This window comes from Jatropha curcas, chromosome 1, assembly GCF_041381405.1.
Source record: "Jatropha curcas cultivar XTBG-Jc1 chromosome 1, XTBG_Jcur_1.0, whole genome shotgun sequence".
In the NCBI taxonomy this organism is placed as follows: Eukaryota; Viridiplantae; Streptophyta; class Magnoliopsida; order Malpighiales; family Euphorbiaceae; genus Jatropha; species Jatropha curcas.
In genome coordinates, this window is record NC_143151.1 from 25,776,445 (window position 1) to 25,795,920 (window position 19,476).

Here is a 19,476-nt window from a genome sequence, read left to right on the forward strand (position 1 = left end):
AAATATTATTTATGCCAAATCCATAATTGGTCCTTCTCTTTCTTCTCTCACTATTATAATCAAGCTAATCTCCTGCTTGATATCATAGGGAGTAAATAGAGGAGGGACCATTTTTATTTGCTGCAAAGACAAGGCAAAATGACTAGCATACCTCAGGTAAAAGAAATACGCAAGTACAATGCATTCATTTGGTCTAAATAGGAAAACAGGTCAAGCGTTTAAGAGCATATGACAACAAAAAATGCCCACAAGACAAATAGTTGTCAATCAGAAAAAAGGAAGTATCTTATGATTTGAGTTCTCCAATTTCGACCTAATACACTTCAATCTTGCAGCAAGTGCAGTTTTGTGCTCTTCTTTTATCTCAATGATGTTGGTGTTCATTATTTCCTATCTCCATCAGGGAATAATTTGAAAACCCATGAATCCCCAAGCCAGATTAATGTCATCATAATTCAAAAATAAATAGCCACTATCTATATCCATACTTTAGTGAAAGTTGAATGGCATGAAATTGTCTTCTAAAGCAAATGATGCCATCATATATCATAAAATTTGAAGAATCCAAATTATTCAAACAAAGAGTAGAAAAGGGGGATAACAAAGGCATTATTAAGGATTATCTCAAATATAAGCATAAGAATGCAGCAGAACAAAGAGCATGTACCTGAGAATAGGCTCAAGCGACAATCGTGCTTTCATTTGTAATCTAGAAAGAAGTTCTGAAAGAATTGATTCTTTGTGCAGTAGCACAAAAGGTAATGTTTGTACCAAGGGCATCATCGTCTCATAAAACGAGATGAAGTCCTCTGCAGTATTCAATTCCTGTATTTTGGACATACCATAAACATCATAATAGTGAAACAAAATAGAAATATTTAAATCCATGGAATGGAACAGAAATTTAAAATTTCAATCCAGAATTTTTCAAGTCTTGGCTCACCAAAGGGACACGACACTACTTCACCTTCAAATCTATTCTATGTCAATATGGACAAGTTTAAGAAAAAAAAAGCATCAAACACAACCATTCTAATTTGTCCAATCTCATTACATCTGTTTCTTTTGTGAGAAAAACTTTCCAAAAAGGTGATAATCAAACATGTAAACCAATTGTCAAATACAACTTGCAACATAACCTTGATGGAAAGAAAACCATTTCCTACAAGAGCAAGACTGGACTAAGAAGGGCAAAAGAATAATCTGAATGAAAATAACTCCATTCTCTCAATAACCAATCATTGTAGAATTAGATAGCGTGTCAACTACCTGAATTTCAGTTTCCATCAATCAAAAGATTCCTATAATTCAAGTAAATACACACATTATCGAAAAGACATACCCCCATTCCACAAGGAAATCCCGGAAAAAGAAGAACCCTCAGATGGCTCAGCTTTGAATTTATCAAGGCTTCGGTAGACATCAATTTCAATTCCTTCTATTCTCTGAGAGAAGGTCTTGAACTGGACAAAATAAACCAATTCAAGTATGAACACAGACAAATACTAAATAAAGGAACAAATAGTGCAAACAGTTAACAAAAAAAAATAATAAACAAGAAAAGCACGGGCCAAAAGAAAAAACGAGGAAGTTGTTGGTAAATTTCTTCTGAAAAACCATGTAATAATGTTTAAATATGGACCAAATTTTGGATACATCAATAGTTATGTCCTTCTGCTGCGATGTTAAATAGAGTTCAACTAGCTAGCAATAAATCCTATAGGCAGAAATTAAGTTATGCGGCCACTTAAAATATCAATATCAATCAAATTGCAGGACTTTGGTCATTCTTATTCCTCTTTCTCTGTTTGCATCTGTACACACTTGTTGTATCTAAACTGCTTACAAAATTCTCAATAAAGTTTAAGAGAGAAATAGAGAGAACGTACAATGAAGCGGCGGCGACCGGCCGATTTGTTGAGTGACTTGACAGCCTGGGCATGCGACGGCGTCGCCATGGGAAATCTTATTCTGTGTTATTGTTGTTACTAATAAACATACGAAGGATATGGAGATGGAATTTTGCTGCTGCAGAGAGGAAAATTTAAAATCGCTAAAACCCTGTCTGCCTTAAAGGCTTAAACCCTGTCTCCGTTTCTATAGTCTGGAGTATAGCGAAGCAGGACCGCCATGAAGACCAAAGAGGACGCTCCAGATGGGTCGGGTGGTTCGGCTCACAATTTGGGCTTTCGGAGGGCCTTTGCTCTTTACTCTTTAGTTGATGACATTGGGCTCGGTTTGGGGTGACCTGGGCCTGGCCAGAGGTTAGACCAGTTTTCTTTTTCTTTTTTGAGGAAATGGTTAGAACGCTTTAAGGAATTAAATTGTTATAAGTATTTTTTATTGTCATTGGTCATCAATTAATAATTGGAGGAGAATTTTTAAGAAATTGAAGGTTTTATTTAAGGGTTGAAAAAAGGAACAAATACACAAGAATGTTTAGAGAGACATTGATTTTTTTTTTAATATATATTTAAATAATGTTCTCCCGTTTATCATTATTAACAAATAAAAATTTTATACCTAAACACCACATGCTTCAATTGAGTTTAACCCAATAGTTATCATTTATCTCCACAAATTATGAGAAGTATCAACATCTAAATTACAATGAAATTGAACTAAAGAATTAGAAGAAACAAAAAAACATAATGCTACCTTATCTTAATTTTATTAATTATTGAAAAACATTGTGGAAAAAAATAAAATGTATTATTATTTTTTTAATACTTTGAATTAAAACTGATGACGTTATATTCTTGTATTTTATACTCTCTCGGTCTTAAATTTTTTTTTGTTGCATATAATATCAATGGTTTTCAAATCTATATAAAACCAGATTAAATCAATTAATTAAATTTATTGAAAATATAATTATGTGAAACTCAGTTGAATTATTTATTTGTAATTAAAATATATTAAAAATAAGAATTTCACTATACAAATAAATTTTATACAAAATTATTTAAAAAATGAATATCGTATTTTGAACGGTGGAATTAATTTATAATAACCAAACCACATTTATAAGTTTTATTAATTTTAAGTATCTTTTATATTTAGTTTGGTCTAAATTTTCTATAATAATTTTTTCTTTTGAGACTAGTCATTAATAATTTATTTTTATTAATTATCTAAATCAAATCAAATTCCTAAATTCCAATTGAAATATGAAATCCGCAAATATATAAACCTCGTTAGTATACGTAAACTGGTATAAAATTAATCTGCAACCGAAGGTGTCCAACCAAATTCCTCGCCGCCATAAAATAGGCCGCTTCTTGCTTCGCGCCCGTGTGTCGCGAGACCTCACGAGCCACGAGTAGCAGTCACCCACCTCCTGTCACGCTTCAGAGCTTCGTTTGGTTGCTGGGAGAGAGTAACAAAATTTGAAATCCAACTTCTTTCCTTTGTTCCGTTCCTACAAACCCCTTGTTCTTTTTTCTTGGTAACCAAACAGTAAAATCCTGGTTCCTCGCTAGCTAGGGTTTCGATTATTCTATTACAGCATTCCTTCTTTACCCAATTAATACAGCTGTCGTCGATCTGTTTTTAAACAGGGGTTTTAACAAGTACTAGCTGAATGAGGTTTTAAGCTTTAAAGTTTTTTAGGGTTTGCTAATTAGGGTTTTAATATAACAATGGCCGATCGCAGCAATATCAATAACATCAATAACAGCAACAACAACGCCGTTGCCAAGCCGATATGGATGAAGCAAGCTGAGGAGGCTAAGCTAAAGAGCGAGGCCGAGAAAGCCGCCGCTGCAAAAGCCGCATTCGAGGCTACATTTAAAGCCGTGCCTAACAAGCCTGATAGACCTTCAGATTCCGATTCAGATGGAGAAGAAGCAGAGGAGGACTTGGCTAATAAGCCTATAGGACCCGTGGACCCCCCAAGTGCACTGCTGTAGGAGCGGGAATTGCTGGTGGGACTGCTTGTGCTCCTTCTACGTTCATGGTGGTGACAAAGGACGGTGATGGGAGGAAGGTCCCACATGGCGGCGCGCAGATTAAGGTGAAGGTGTCGCCTGGGGTGGGTGTTGGGGGAAGTGAGCAAGAAGGGATTGTGAAGGATATGGGAGATGGGACTTATACAGTCACTTATGTTGTGCCCAAAAGAGGGAATTACATGGTAAATATTGATTGTAATGGTAAACCTATCATGGGTAGTCCCTTCCCCGTGTTCTTCAGTGCAGGTACTCGTTACTATAATTTATTGGCCCCTTAATTTCAGATACATTGTTTATACTTGCCACATTCTGTGCAATGTTGTTTTGTTGGGACATGTTAGGTGAAAGCCATTTTTTACATGGATATATTTGATTGATTGTGACCAACTCTGGATGTTCTTTTTTATTGTGTGATTTTAAAATTTTTATGCTGTTCACTACTTTGAGAATGACATCATTTCTGGATCATATCAGAAATCATATTGTTTTTATTTGTCTAGTTTGATGCACAAAGTAGAGTGTGGTGTTATTTTTTGAAATTGAAAAAGTAAAAAAAAAAAAAATGCTGTGAACATTTTCATCTGTGGTATGTGAATGTAAGAAAACAACTAGATTGTTGCTTGCTTCCGGCTCATTCTGTCCTTATTATTGCTCGCTTCCCACTCATTCTGTCCTTATTGTTGCAGACTTGTTATCCTTTCATATAGGCTTAAATATTATTTTCTTTGGTGGAACATTAAATATTGAAGTGTTGTTGTCCAGGCACTTCAACTGGAGGACTGTTGGGTATGGCTCCAACATCTACATTTCCAAACTTAGTCAACCAGACCATGCCAAACATGCCAAATTATTCAGGCTCTGTTTCTGGTGCATTCCCTGGATTACTAGGAATGATTCAAGGTGTTGTTCCTGGTGCTTCCGGTGGTGCTATTTTGCCTGGAATTGGAGCATCTCTTGGTGAAGTTTGCCGTGAGTATCTTAATGGTCGGTGTGCAAAAACTGATTGCAAGCTGAACCATCCGCCACACAATTTGCTAATGACTGCATTAGCTGCAACAACCACAATGGGAACTCTTAGTCAGGTGCCTATGGCACCTTCAGCAGCTGCAATGGCTGCTGCTCAAGCTATTGTTGCTGCCCAAGCCTTGCAAGCCCATGCTGCTCAGGTGCAAGCACAAGCCAAAACTGCCAAAGATTCATCTGGTATCTTTTTCTGATTTCGTTTAGTTATGCATATACTCAATAGTCTATATGGAGCCCTTTTCAATCCCTTTCCTGATGCTATTGCTTCTTTCCTTGTCTCTGTAGTTTCGTGCATGTGTTTTGTTTTGCTGTCATATATTTCTTTTTAAAATTTATATTGCACGCATTTAGTGTTTTGAACTTCTTACCCCTGAGCTTTTTTGTTTTGGCTAGGTTCACCTGACAAAGCTGGGAAGGAAGATGCACTGAAGAGGACACTTCAAGTTAGCAATCTCAGCCCACTTCTGTCAGTGGACCATCTGAAACAACTATTTAGCTACTTTGGCAAAGTTGTTGAATGCACCATTACTGATTCGAAGCATTTTGCCTACATAGAATACTCAAAACCTGAAGAAGCAACTGCTGCTTTAGCATTGAACAATATGGATGTTGGACATCGCCCCTTGAATGTTGAGATGGCTAAATCGCTTCCTCAAAAATCAGCTTTGAATTCTTCACTGGCTTCATCTTCTCTGCCAATGATGATGCAGCAAGCTGTTGCCATGCAACAGATGCAATTTCAACAAGCATTGCTTATGCAGCAAACTATGACTGCACAGCAGGCAGCTAACCGAGCTGCAACCATGAAGTCTGCAACAGAATTAGCTGCAGCCAGAGCTGCAGAAATCAGTAAAAAGTTAAAAGCTGATGGATTTGTCGAAGAAGAGAAGGAAACAAAAAAAGAGTCTAGGTATGTTAACATGTCTATTCCTTTCCAAATAGGTTGCTAGCGTAATTTGCATAATTTGCTATGACTTTTCCATTATTTGCCATGCTTTTCCCTCAGAAGTGTTGAAATATTGTAGACAACAGCTGTGAGCTTTTCACTTCACGGTCATGTTTTGGATCACATATTACTCCAATTTGTAAGCTGCTATCACAGACATTGTGGTTTCTATGTTAATAAGTGCATTGTTAATTTGGGGGTAGATGCACTTTAATTAACTGGCAAATAGAATCTAACAGATTTTGAGCATGAATTCTTCTCTGGGCTATGATTGATATATTTTCTACAGAATTGGATGTTTGCTGCAGGCGCCCAATGTTTGCTGCATGTGTTGGGCACCTGAAGCAAATATGCTTTTTTCGTGTTTTTGTTTTAGGACTATAATTGTGGTAAAATTTTTACTTGAGAAAACACATATCATATGAATGTTCGTTTGTCGTATTGTTAATATATTGCCATTTGGGATATTTGACTCTTCCGTGATGGTTGCTTGACATTGAATGTTCGAAAGGAAAAGTACTTTTCCCTGCCACTAATGAATTTTCTACCCTATGAAGGTCACCATCCCCATCTCGGGCAAGATCCAGATCTAAGTCAAAATCACCGGTTAATTATCGACGAAGGCAGAGGTCTCCTACTTACTCACCCCCTCCTCGCCACCATAGAGATCGTAGATCCAGGTCACCTTTAAGATCTCGTCATCGCTTCAGGTATGATAATGAAAGGCGGATGTATAGAGATATTAGGGATGAAATTGACAGAACTAGAAGGTGGGATAGATCATACGATCGCCATTCTTCCGTTTCACGGAGAAATAGGAGTAGGAGTGTGAGCCCTCGAACAAAAAAGTCCTATAGAGCTGATTCAGGCTCACCAAAACGGCGTCGTGAAAGTTCGCCTTCCAGAACGAGAAAATCATCCCATGGCAGTTCAAGATCACCAAGGCATCATATAGGAAGCAGGTCATCCCCAAGAAATGACAGTGATAATAAACTAAAATACAGAAAACGCTCTAGGTCCAAATCTGTGGATGATTCCATTGACCGAGTAAAAGAAACCCGAGATGAAAAATCAAGGCAACCTGAAAGGAGATCTAGGTCATTATCTGTGGAAGAGAAGAACAATGGAATCAAGTCGTCTCCAAGAAGTTCAGATGACAATGAACGAAAACACAGGAGGCGATCAAGGTCAAAGTCTGTTGAAGCACAGCATTGCTCAAATGAGAAGGTGAACGAAACCAGGGAGGAAAGAGTGAAACGTCGTGATAGAAGAGGTCCAGGTCAAGATCTATTGAAGGCAGGCGCCACTCCAGGGAAAAAGGAGATGAAAACAGAGATAGGAAGTCTAAGCACCGAGACAGGAAGCGGTCTAGATCAATGTCCGCAGAGGGTAGGCGTCACAGAGGAAGCAGGTCATCCCCAAGAGGTGGGAGTGAAAATAAATCAAAGCATAGAAGGCACTCGAGGTCAAAATCTCCAGAAGGCAAGCGCCGCTCTAGTCATAGGATGGATGAAATAGGGATGAAAAATCAAAACATCGTAACAGAAGACGGTCAATGTCTGTTGAAGACAAGCCTGGCAGATCTCCAAGAGGTTCAGAGGAAAATAAATCAAAACAGAAAAGGCGTTCTAGGTCAAGATCTTTAGATCGCAAGTATCACTTCAGTGATATGAAGGATATAACACAGATGGAAGTTCACATCAGGAAACTGAAAATCAGATTGGGGAACAAGATTCTATTGTGACAGATGCAACTAACATGCAGGACAGTAGGATGTTTCCTTCAAAATTTGATGACTGTGATTTAAAGGAACTGAAAGAAAATGTGGTAATGGATGATAATGAAGACAAGAGGAGCAGCAGACGCATGTCAAATTTTGATAGTAAGAAAGAAGGTTTGTTACCATAACTTAAGTTCCCATGACTTTGTCTGGTAACATCTATTAACTTTGGCATTGGAATTTTTAGCATTTGTTGCTGATTATTTATTAACTTAGTAATATTCATTGTGTGGTTCGCAGGACTCACTGGACACAATGAATATAAGATTCCAACTCAGTTGGATAAAATTGATTGATTTGGTCAAGCAAGGACCTAGAATATATAGCTAGAGGAGTGGTTGATGCTTGAGGATGATACTTTCTCTTAGTTCCAGAATGGAGTACAGGGAAATAGCTGCATTATAGCTGATGCGGGCTCGAGTTTCAGTGTTGAAAAGACGAACTGAAAGGAATGCTGAATTGGACAACTTATTGGAAGTTAATTTATTGGAATAAACGGATAAGCACATATTTTATGAGTTTGTCGAGATGCATGAACTTAGAATTTTGAGGAATGGGCCTTTGCAACATGAAGGGTGTTTTCTTAGAAGACATATTAGTGTTTCTTTGGTGCTCATATTTTCCTGCTTGTAGTCGGCTCCTTATAAATATGCGCACTTTGTGTTTGTTTATCTTTGCAGGTCCTCTTGTAACACACTGGAACTAGGGTTTGAAGCATTGTTCCGACCCTGGATTAAATATTTCAGGAGCTGTTCTGCTGTTGTCTTCATCAACCTTTCAATCTTAGTAGCAAGCTTCTATTTCTGCTAGATGTATGTTGGACTATTACCTCTATTGCTGCATTGTAGACTTTTTGATAAATTTGTTTGTTTGAAGGATCATTTGAGTTGCCTTTCTTTTTCCTTTTCTTTTTTCCCTTTTCTAGATTTGCATTATTTATTTGTTTAAGCTAGAATCTTTAATGAAGTCGCTAATAAGTTTGAAAATATTGATTTATTAGTTATGTGCCAGTTAGGTTGCCATGGAATGTCTTTTGGTTGAGATCATAAGCACATCATCAGTGTCTGATAAAGTGAAGTCTGGGCACAGAACTTCTTCACCCCTTCCCTTTTTTTTCTGACTGAACCCTGTATGATTTAGGTCGAACTGTCGATATTTACAGTCTTTATTTCATTTTATCACTCTTTAAGGTGAAAACATACAATGTATGTAGTAGGTTGATCATAGGCTCAGCTTTATTTTCCTTTGATGGTGTGGTGGGCCTGTCATCTCCCAAATACATGCAGGTCATACATGGTGTTATTACTGGAGCTTCTGAGGATCCGTGTTGCACAATTGAAATTTACTGATGCAAATAAAGGTATGCAGTCAGTATTATGGGGGCTCATGTATCTAGCTTTCGGTCCATCTTGGAACTTTTTGAGACTTGATTAATTAATTGGGTTGGATATGTTTGGCAGTAATGTAACTTCTGCCATTATGTCATAAAGCCTTGTGCCTTACTCTTTTCCATATCTCTCTTTTTTTTTCTTCTTTTTCCCCCTTTATTTTTTTTTCCCTTTCTTTCCTCCCCAAGGTATTTTCTTGGTTGAAGCTACTTTTGAGGTCAAGTGAAACCAGATGTCGCAGAGATGAATGAATAGCTTTACAAGTGCAAAATGTTGAGTATGAGCAGATTGGCTAACTTTAAATATTACGGTGAAATGCAAAGTTGGTTTTTGACAGGTAACCTCTGATTAAACTGTTGGGTTCATTCTGTTTTGTGATAAATTGTTTAGTTATATTTTATTTTCTGGACATACATATTTTGAATATGATGAATACTTCCTATGGTAATTTATTGTTAGCTATTGGTAAAACTTCTCTTCTTGGACAATTGTCTCTTATCCAAAGTAACTGGGTATTCTTATGCTTGCTGGATTGCATTTTGCTTTTTAGTTGAATATAATTGCCATGGGTTTTCTTTTACGACTCTTTTCAGCTTGGTTGTCAAAGACTCATAGTCCACGTTTGGGAAATGATTCCCTGTTTTTAACGCAAAAATTCAGGCCAGTCAGCTATAGCTGTCTGCATTGCACTTTTAGGAACACACTGATTGAAATACAAATACTATATTTTATATTTCTGCCGGTCTCCGACTTGTTTTTACTCATTCTTGCTTGTTTGTTGGTTTTTGAATGCATGTAAACAACACCAGTCAGAGCTTTGAACTTAAGAAAATAATTAGATGCCCCGGCCTGGAGGAGCACCCTAATTTCTCCTGAACTTTTGTGGACATATCTGATTTACTTATTTCTAACTTTTTTTTTTTTTTTTTAAATTTCCACGTGTGGAAATATAGTATTTTTCTTTTTCTTTTTTCTCTTTCCCTTCTCTCCTCCCTGTTTCTTGTTAGGATGGGCATGGATGATGGAACTTTGTTCTGTATTGTGGATGCGCATGGAGCAAAGCATTTTCATTTTATTTTATTTTTTTAAAAAAAAAAAAGAAAAATACAGAATTCTCTACTCTTTGCTCAGCCAGCTGCTTTAAGAAAACGTAATCTTGCTGTGCTATTTAACGATCTTCGCACACAGGCTCTGCCTAGTGTTTTTTTTAGTGCTTGGAATAGAGTTGGGGACTTGATTGTAACCCTTTGTAGATAAATTAAAATTAAAAGGATTTAGGCTGGCCAGTCTGAATTGTATAATCTTAGGGTGGCAAGCGGGCAAAGTTAAATGTGCTCGATGAAAACTAGTGTTATATTTTTCTACTTGACACGTTTAACTTTTTTTGGTGCAATGATGTGATAATAGGCTCCTAAATATAAATTAAGATATGAATCAGCGGTAAGAAGCAAGTGAGAATGATGATATTTTAATATATTATATTATGGTTGAAGTGGTAAAACCGTTCAAGTAAATCACCTGGTAAATAATATTTTTTGATTTTCATCTAAAACGTGTATTGTATAGATTGCTTGCCGCCTTTTTGTTTTTCCTTAAATCTTATTGCATACTTCTCCCTCTCTCTGTCTCTATATATATATATATAATATATAATATATATATATAAATCTATTCTTTTCAAATCTTTTTTTGATCGATTAAATTCTTCACTTTGTAAAATTATATTTAGTGAACATTTTAATTGGTAAAATTATACTTATTAAATATAGATTTACACTTTTTAATTATTGGATAATATATTTAATGAGTAAATCAATTGTATTCAGGAAAATGGATAGTTCAAATATTAGTTAGTATAAATTGTGAGTTGCAAATAACCTGAGAATTTGATGGACAATGTGAAGACGGCATTAATAGTAGACCAGAACACAAATATATAAAGAAAATATTTTTAATTAAAGGGACATTAAAAAAAAAAAAATCAATTTGAAGACAAGGAATTTTAATTACAACGAATCATAGATTTAATTAGAAATTCTTGTGTTAGTCGTAACTTTTGGGTGGAAAGTATTATTAAAATGGAGTGCAAACTTGCAATTATGAAAAAATTACATTTCATTTTATAAAATAAAGAAAAAATTAGTTTTGCTTCTACTTCTTGTAGAAGTAAATTTAATAGTATAAATCATAAATTATTCACCATTTGAAGTAAAATTAGAGAATAAGAAAAAAAAACAAAGATTTATCAGCAATTACGTCAAGGTGAAGTTACTTGTCTAAATCAGGAGCGACGTGCAAAGATAATTAAATTAAATTATCATCTCTTTATTTAATAAGTCCAAACTAATTATCATAATTCAACGTTCAATATGATTAAAATTATCATAACACAAATTGCAAGTGACGAAGAAGTTTCCAACATGATATACTTGTGGGAAATAGGTGACCTCCTAAGGAAGCCAAATAAAAATTTTTTTTATTAAATCGTATATTTTGTACTTAATCATATTGTATTATAGTTTAATTAAGATCACCAACATATATAGTTTTTTTATTATTTTTCTTTAAACTCTTATGTAAAATATTATTATAAATTTTAATTGTATGCTTTTGTTTTTCTAGGTGTAAACACTTATTAATGTGGTTGAAAAAATAAAATAAAAAGACAAAATATTGAAAAAAATATAAAAGAAAAGCAAAATGGTTAGGCATATAGCAGTCATTTGATGTCATGTCAAATAAAGTAATTGAAATATAAAAAATTGGATTTGAGTTGGTAATTGGTAAGCCCATTGAAGAATATAATACCGCCGTGGCAGTACAGTAGTGCCGTTTGAGTGAGAGTGTAAGATGACTTTTTAGGGTTACCATATTCTTCGTCTTTGTTCACACACGTGGAGATACCTAATAGGCCTTTATTTTTCATTTTATTTTTTATTGTTTTGAATTTTTTTTTTTTTGAATTTCTTTTATTTAATACTTTGAATACTATTCTTATTTCTAGATGAATGGCTAGTATGCTACTTTAATAAAAGGTTGACATTGGATACTTCATGGCTAGTTTCAATGTTTCAATGATTATCTTGACATTTTTCTAGTACGAAACTAATCTTGTTTTAAAGTTGGTATTGCTGACCCATAAATGCCTTTTTAATATATTACTATGTAATTAAAAATATAATGCATAAATGGATAAAACTTTATCATAGTTAAAATAATTTTTGATAATCAATCACAAAATGATTCTTTTATTTATGTCTTATTCAGAAAAATTAGTTAGTTATCTTAGTAGTTTTCATATGTTTATTAGTATTTTATTAATATTAAAGGAAATAACGTTTTATTATAATCCGTTTTTTCAACTCGAAACACTAGTAGAAATATTATGCAACCAAAATATAAGTAGTTTATGATGATTTTTTTTTGTCTCATAATACAAATCGTTTTAAGTATTTGAAACAGTAACAAATGATGTTTTTTTGTTATCTTTATTTATATTTGATATAATAATTATCTTCATAATTTTTTTTTTATTTTGAAATAAAGAGTAATTTGATCCTTGATTTATTATAATTTAGGAGAAATGATTGGTTTTTTAATCCCGTGTAAAAATCTTAAATGACTTATATTTTAGAACAGATGGAATATATTGCATGATTATGGTTTTAACGAAGGCCAACTAATTTACGTTGAAAAGAATTAATAAGACAAAAATCTTTGAAAGAAAGGTGATTAATTAATGGTTAGGTAGACAGGACTTGCAGAACGTATTTGGATACCAAATTTGGTCCCAGATCGGTCGCAAAGTGGTATCTAATTATTTAATTTCTGCAATTTATATTATTTGGCAAGCACTTGAATATTCAGTCACAATTAAGCGTTTTTTTTTTTTTTTGGGGGTACTTTAAAGTAGTTGAAATGCAGAAATTGCCTTTGAATTTGTACTGGTAATGGTAAGCCCTTAAAGAAACTCTAATTTTTAATTTGTTAAGTGTGCTTTTAATGGTAAGTAATGCCGTAATGGGCACTCGTAGGCTTATGTTTTCCCTATTTACTTTTATTTTCTATTTTTTAATAAAATTAATGTTGTGATCTACTACGAATATTAGCAACAGATTATAAGAAAATCAACATTTAACAACAGATTTCATTGATAGACAAATTTTATTGGTAGTTACCGATAGATTATAGATAAAATTCAATTCTAAATTAAAAAGATTATATAATTTTAATGACAGATTATTGATTGATTACCAATGGATTATTCATAAATTATTACCGATAGATTTTGCCTATAATTTAAATTTTATCGATAAAAAACGCATTAAATTTGCGTATAGTTTTATCGATTTACTAAAGATAATCGTATTTATTTATATAATTCTTCAGTATTTACCTACATAATTTCTATAGATATTCTTGATGTTTTATAAAAAATTATTGATATTTTATTTGTTCATTTATTTTTAATCACTTAAAATAGAATGAGCGCGTAATTTTTTATAGTACAATTAAAATTTCGAGTACTATTCTAATTTCTAGATGGTTGACATTAGATATTTCGTAACATGCATTGCTTCCTTTAAAGGCCGGCCATGTCGGTGGGTTTAACTTTTGATGTCAATGAATAAGACATGTCAACATGTAATTCACAACAACGTGTTTACTAGACAAATTTTTGGGTAGCTTTATCTCCCGACCACATTGTGTTAATGCTATAGCAAATAAGAGACGATATAAGATTTGAGAAAAAAAAAAAAATATTAGATTTAAATTAGAAAGGGCAAATAAGTCCATTTGGTGGAGAGACTCGAGTTTATTATTTATATATTTGAGAAAATTACAACAATTTAACTTAATTAACCAAGTGGTGTGTCTTTTTGCATAGCTTAATAGCCACATTGTTTAAATCTTATTAGTCACGTAATCACTTGGTATAAACTATTGATTTGGTAAATTTGATTGCTTTCATCAACCTGCCCAAGTGGATAATATATATATAAAGGTCTTATAATGCTATGGTTTGTGGTTATTTATTCATTTGTTATCTCTCCATAGTATTTAAAATAGCTAGCGGAGAGTTTTTCTAAGTATCCCTTAACTAAGAACAACAAATTTTATTTTATATTATGTTGGAATTTCTCTAAAAACAAGAGTTTGTCAAGTAGTGACACTTCTTTTTTAGAAAAAGAGAAAAAAAAATAATTAATTAAATAGTTATGGAAGATTAGTGATAGCATTGGATTAGAACTTTAGACGGACTTATTTAAATACCATCTACTGGCTTATTTATGGATCAAATTAATGAAAAAATATATTTTTTAAAAAATAATGATTTTTATAACTATGCATTCAAAAAAAAAAAATGTAAGCAGAAATAATTTCAAAAATCTCTATTATAATTAGTTGGGTACATGAATAGATCCATAGACAGATATGTAAGCAAATTTGTCCTTAAAACTTAGACATTAAGGCATGAGAATGCGATCTTAATTAAAAGTATTGATTGTGTTAATTAAATTGTTATAAAAATCTAATATTTGTTCATTCAGACGCAATTGTAAAATAAAATAAAAATCTAATTTTGTTTACTTTCCCTTTTCGTCTCTCCACCAAAATACAATTCTATTTTCTTTTTTAATCATTTATTATCTAATTTCTTAATATATCCCTATTTAATGTATATCCATATTCCATAATGATATTCATTAATATCTTTGTTCCATAATGTAATACCCCGAATTCTTATTTCGAACTTTTGAATTTTTATTAAATCAAAAATCAGAAATTTTATCATGTGGACTGCAAGTATAAAATAGCCTCAATTCAAGCCCAAGTTTACGAAGTGGGCTCAAGCCCAAACACATTATCGAAATTTATCAAAAAAAAAAAAAAATGTATATATATATATATATACTATATATATATGATTATAATATTAACATTAAGTAATTGAAGGAATGTTATAGAACCTAACTAAAATAATCAAAATAAATAAAACCGGACCCTAAAAATCAATTTAATTTGCGCGAACCACACGAAGGATCCGAAAATCGATGGAAAACTCGAAAAAACCAAACGAAATGAGACCAAATCACTGAATCAGACCGAACCCGATTCGAATCGAACCGGATCGGCCACTTTTCTTTTCTTTTTCTTTCTTTTTCTTTTCTTTTCTTTCTTCCTTCTCCTTCTCCAGTAGCGTGGCCTCCTCCTCTCCTCCTCCTTCCTCTCCTTCGATCTCCTTCCTCCGGCCACCAAATTCAGCAAATGAATACTCTAAAAATATCTACTCAACGTGAGGAAGAAGATTATAGCTTAGATTTGAACTGAAATTGTGTCTATTTTGAAGGGGAAGAGCTTGAAGTTTTGGACACCTTTTTCCGACAATTCACGCCGTTTCAGGCAAGCCTTGGACACAAGGTGAGTACCAAATGACTCCTCTCTTCTTCCTCTTTCATTTGATGGCCTCCTCGTCGACTGTAATAGCCGGAATCGGAAAAACCCAAAATGGGTATCACCGAACCTTTCCGCCCAATTTCCGGCCAACTGTTCAGACCCACCTTGATTTGAACACATATTAGTGATCCTCTCATCGAAACGAATAAAATGATGTATTGTTTGTCAATTTTGGTGAAGGTTAAATTTTCCGGCCACCGTGCACGGTGGCGGCGGCGGCGGTCCGGCGACCGGCCGGCGAGACTCCGGCGAGACTTCAAGGGACAGAATGCTCTCCTCTTCGTGCGGAACACGGAAATGAATTTTGATTTTAAATCGGTACACTCTAAAGCTTAATCCGCAATTTTTGAATAAATTCTGAATTAATTAATTAATGAACTTAATTAAGTATTTAAGTAAATTAAATTAAATATTATTAAATAGATTTTATGAATATTAATTATAACTATAAGGTTGGTACAAAAAAAAAATATATTCCTAGCTAATAATAAATTTTAGGAATTTTATTAACAAATAAATAGTTATAGAACAACTAATTATAATGGATTATGTGAATTAAGTGACCGAATAAATGATGGATATGGCGGACGGGATTAGTGGATATGAATTTGCCCGATGGATGGGCTGTGTGTGTGGATTTGTGAAATTTGAAAAAAATTTGGATAGTCCAGTTTATAGAGGAAATGCTGTCGAATTTTTAATAAAACACTTAATAAAGAATTAAATTAGTTATTCTTAAGAAGTAGTGACGACGAAAATTTGAGGTATTAAGAAATATTATACAATATTAGAATTATCATTATATAATATTTCTCACCGAATAATTAGAGATTTTATCTGAAGGTTATAAATTAGAATAGTTATTATATAAATGAGGGAACCTAGATATATATATGCATATATAACAAGTGAATTAATGACCGGTAGCCAAAATAAATAAACGAATGTGAAATATAAGTTTTTGAATTAAAATTCTTATTTAGAATTTTCTTGTTTATTTTAAAGGCTTATAAAATACAAAATGCGAGGACAAAAGCTGGAAGCATGTGGCTAAAAAGGCAGTCCTTTTAAAGGACAATAAAGAACTGTGAGTAGTGTTAGATAACTAGCATCATCCGCCTGCATTCATGCATTCACGGCTAAATGTTATCATGCATTATTTTGTTGAATTGCCATATTATGATGCACTATTCGTTGATATTAAAAATTGTTTGATTACTTGTGCTATGAATATACTGTGCCTTGTTTGTGTGGAATTGGGATGACGTGGACCACCATGGGTTTGTGAGGACGGTCTGTGATATGGATCCTGAATATGATATGATATGGAATTTGACCGTCGGCCGGGAAAATGGGAGATCGGCGCCCCCATGTGCACCTGATGATATGGATTATATGGAAAATCACAGGATGGCTTCTTGTTGTTGCGCACCTGATAATCTAGATTTGATTGTAGCCCGCAGGGTGGCCTCCTGTTGTGAGCACTTGATGATCTAGATTGGATGGAGACCACCGGGTTGCCTCCTGTTGGTATGGAAAAGAAAAGAGAGAATGGAAAAAAACAATGAGAGGACTGGTCAGTGAGGATTAGACCAGTGGCCGTATGGGGGATCGGCTCCCTGGTGCACATGTATGAGAGGGCGAGCCATGTGTGAGGACGGCTCGCTGGGGATTCAGGTGGTGCCATTGACTAATTTCCACGTGATGTGATTATATGAAGGTGATAATAATTGTGATTGCTGTTGTATTGCCATTTGTGTGACAAACTGCATGATCATATAACTAAACGAGTGACCAAATTAAAATATTTTAGCATTTGTGTGATTGTATGGGGTGAGAGGGTTATCTAACCCTACTCATTGAGTTTGGCGCTCATCCCTGCCTACTATTTTTTTCCAGGTAATAGAAAGAAGGGAAAGCCCTATGGAGTTGAAACACGTATTATAGAAGATTGTTAATGATAGAAATAACGATGTGAATGTAAAGGTAGAGTTCCGCAATTGTATTCCAGTTGGGTTGTAAATAAATAGTAAAAGTCCATATTAAATATATGAACTGCATTTTGGATGCATATGTATAAAATGTTAATGGGCCTGAATCCATAATTATGAATAGAAAGTGAGATTTAAATAAGTTAGGCTTACTACGGGCTTCGGGGGCCTTAAGCCCACCCAGGTCCTAGTGCCGGTCCGGTCCATGGAAATGGGTCGTGACAAAGTTGGTATCAGAGCATAAGTCGGGCCTTAGGAATCAATTGCGGAACATAGGAAATTAAATAGAGAGCTCCTATGTTGGGATCGGCCGTAACCAACAAAGGAGGTGTAGTCTGGATTGAATTCCATTTTAGTGCCGGTGGACGCATCGTGCACTAGGATGGAAGGAAATCTATATGAAACTTAGGATGAGAATTAAATGTATATAAGTAATAGTAAATCATAAAAAGGTCCGGGTAACTGACGTTTATAAAATAAACATTTCGAGTTTTGCTAAATCCCCTCCATCTATTTTGAAGCAGAAGATCAGTTGGAAATTGGTGTAATGGCCTGATCACCCAGTACACCATGATTCGACAAGAGACACTGCTTCAAAAAAAAAAAAAAAAAAAAAAAAAAATTATTTGAAATTATTTAGAAAAGAATTCGGAGTTTTAAAGACAATAAGAAAGTAAATTTATTTGAACTATGATTTGAGAAACATGTTTTATTATTTGCTTATTGGAAATTGTTTTGAAGTTGCAATTAATTGTTTGGTTTTATTGTTTTGTCGGCATGTCAAAAAATTTATCTGATTTTAGAATTTAAATTATTTACAATGATTGCATGTTTGATTTATTTTATCATATTGTCTATCCCGAGGACTAAATTAGGCCTATAGAAATTAATATTGATAAATTAATAATAAATGGTATAGAATATGAATTTGAATTAAAATTTCAATTAAGATATAGATTAAATTCTAGAAATGTTACTGTTAGGGAATAAAAAGTGAAAATTGTAATGTACATTAAATTAAGGGTTAGCAAAAGAAGGATTTAGGACAAATAGTTATACTAGACAAGAAATCCTCAATTAACCAAGCGAAACTTAAGGATGTAAAGAGAAAATTTGTAACTTACTTAAGCATAACATTAAGGAGGATAGAGACTTATTGGAAAATTAAATAGAGTTAGACGTGGAAACAATAATTTGTGTCTTAAAAAGTATTGATTGAGGTGAATCTCGACATATAGAATTTAAATAGAGCAATGAAATTAAAATAAAAGACAAAGGTAAACTAATTATGTGATTAAATATGAAGAAAATAATTTTTAACTGGATAGGTCATATTGAGGTGAGGCAGAATATAATAAGGAAATGGGTAAACTTCCTTTGCACAACTAGTATGAAGGGTAAGATTTTGGGTGTTTTAATATAGAATTAAAAGTAAATTGGTTGGTAAATAATTGGGCAAAAGTTTGAATCGAAAATTTGATTAATATGGAAAAGATTGACTAATAGTTAATAGAAGTAATTACAAGTCATGAAATAATTATGAATCTTTTATAATAAAATGAGCAATTAGATTGAATCGATAATAGACTTATGGAACTAATGTGTAACTAAGGGATAGTTGGTATAATCTAAATTTTATAAGGTGAAAGTGTAGTAAGTGTATTAGATATTATATAATTAAGATCCTAGCACATGTAGGATGCTTAAAGGGCTAGACTAAGTTCATAAATCTATTATAATAAAATGAATGTAGAAGATGATGAATAATGGGGAATGAATGGGGAAAGGAACGTGGATGCTGTAGGAAGCTTAATAAATTAAGGAAATTGGATGTATCTAGGTAGAGAGTTATGTAGAAAGGACTAATACCATTTATTAATCTAAGGTAATGATAAGAAACGTGTATAAAACCTGCTTTAAAGAATTAAGTACAAATTTA

The 19,476-nt window shown here is 33.5% G+C and overlaps 1 long non-coding RNA gene and 1 pseudogene across 2 annotated transcripts; both read left to right on the plus strand.

The window, feature by feature from the left end:
• The first annotated feature begins 3,213 nt into the window (after positions 1-3,213).
• LOC149499235 (uncharacterized) lies at positions 3,214-9,535 on the plus strand (annotated as a pseudogene). The gene is made up of 5 exons (XR_016321740.1): positions 3,214-4,196; positions 4,713-5,153; positions 5,367-5,883; positions 6,477-7,813; positions 7,940-9,535. The product of XR_016321740.1 is annotated as an uncharacterized LOC149499235 (transcript).
• A 5,751-nt stretch (positions 9,536-15,286) lies between these two features.
• On the plus strand, positions 15,287-17,679 carry LOC149499236 (uncharacterized). Its single transcript, XR_016318764.1, has 4 exons — positions 15,287-15,510; positions 15,727-15,864; positions 16,552-16,633; positions 17,446-17,679. It is a non-coding gene; the product is annotated as an uncharacterized LOC149499236 (long non-coding RNA).
• Positions 17,680-19,476: the final 1,797 nt, after the last annotated feature.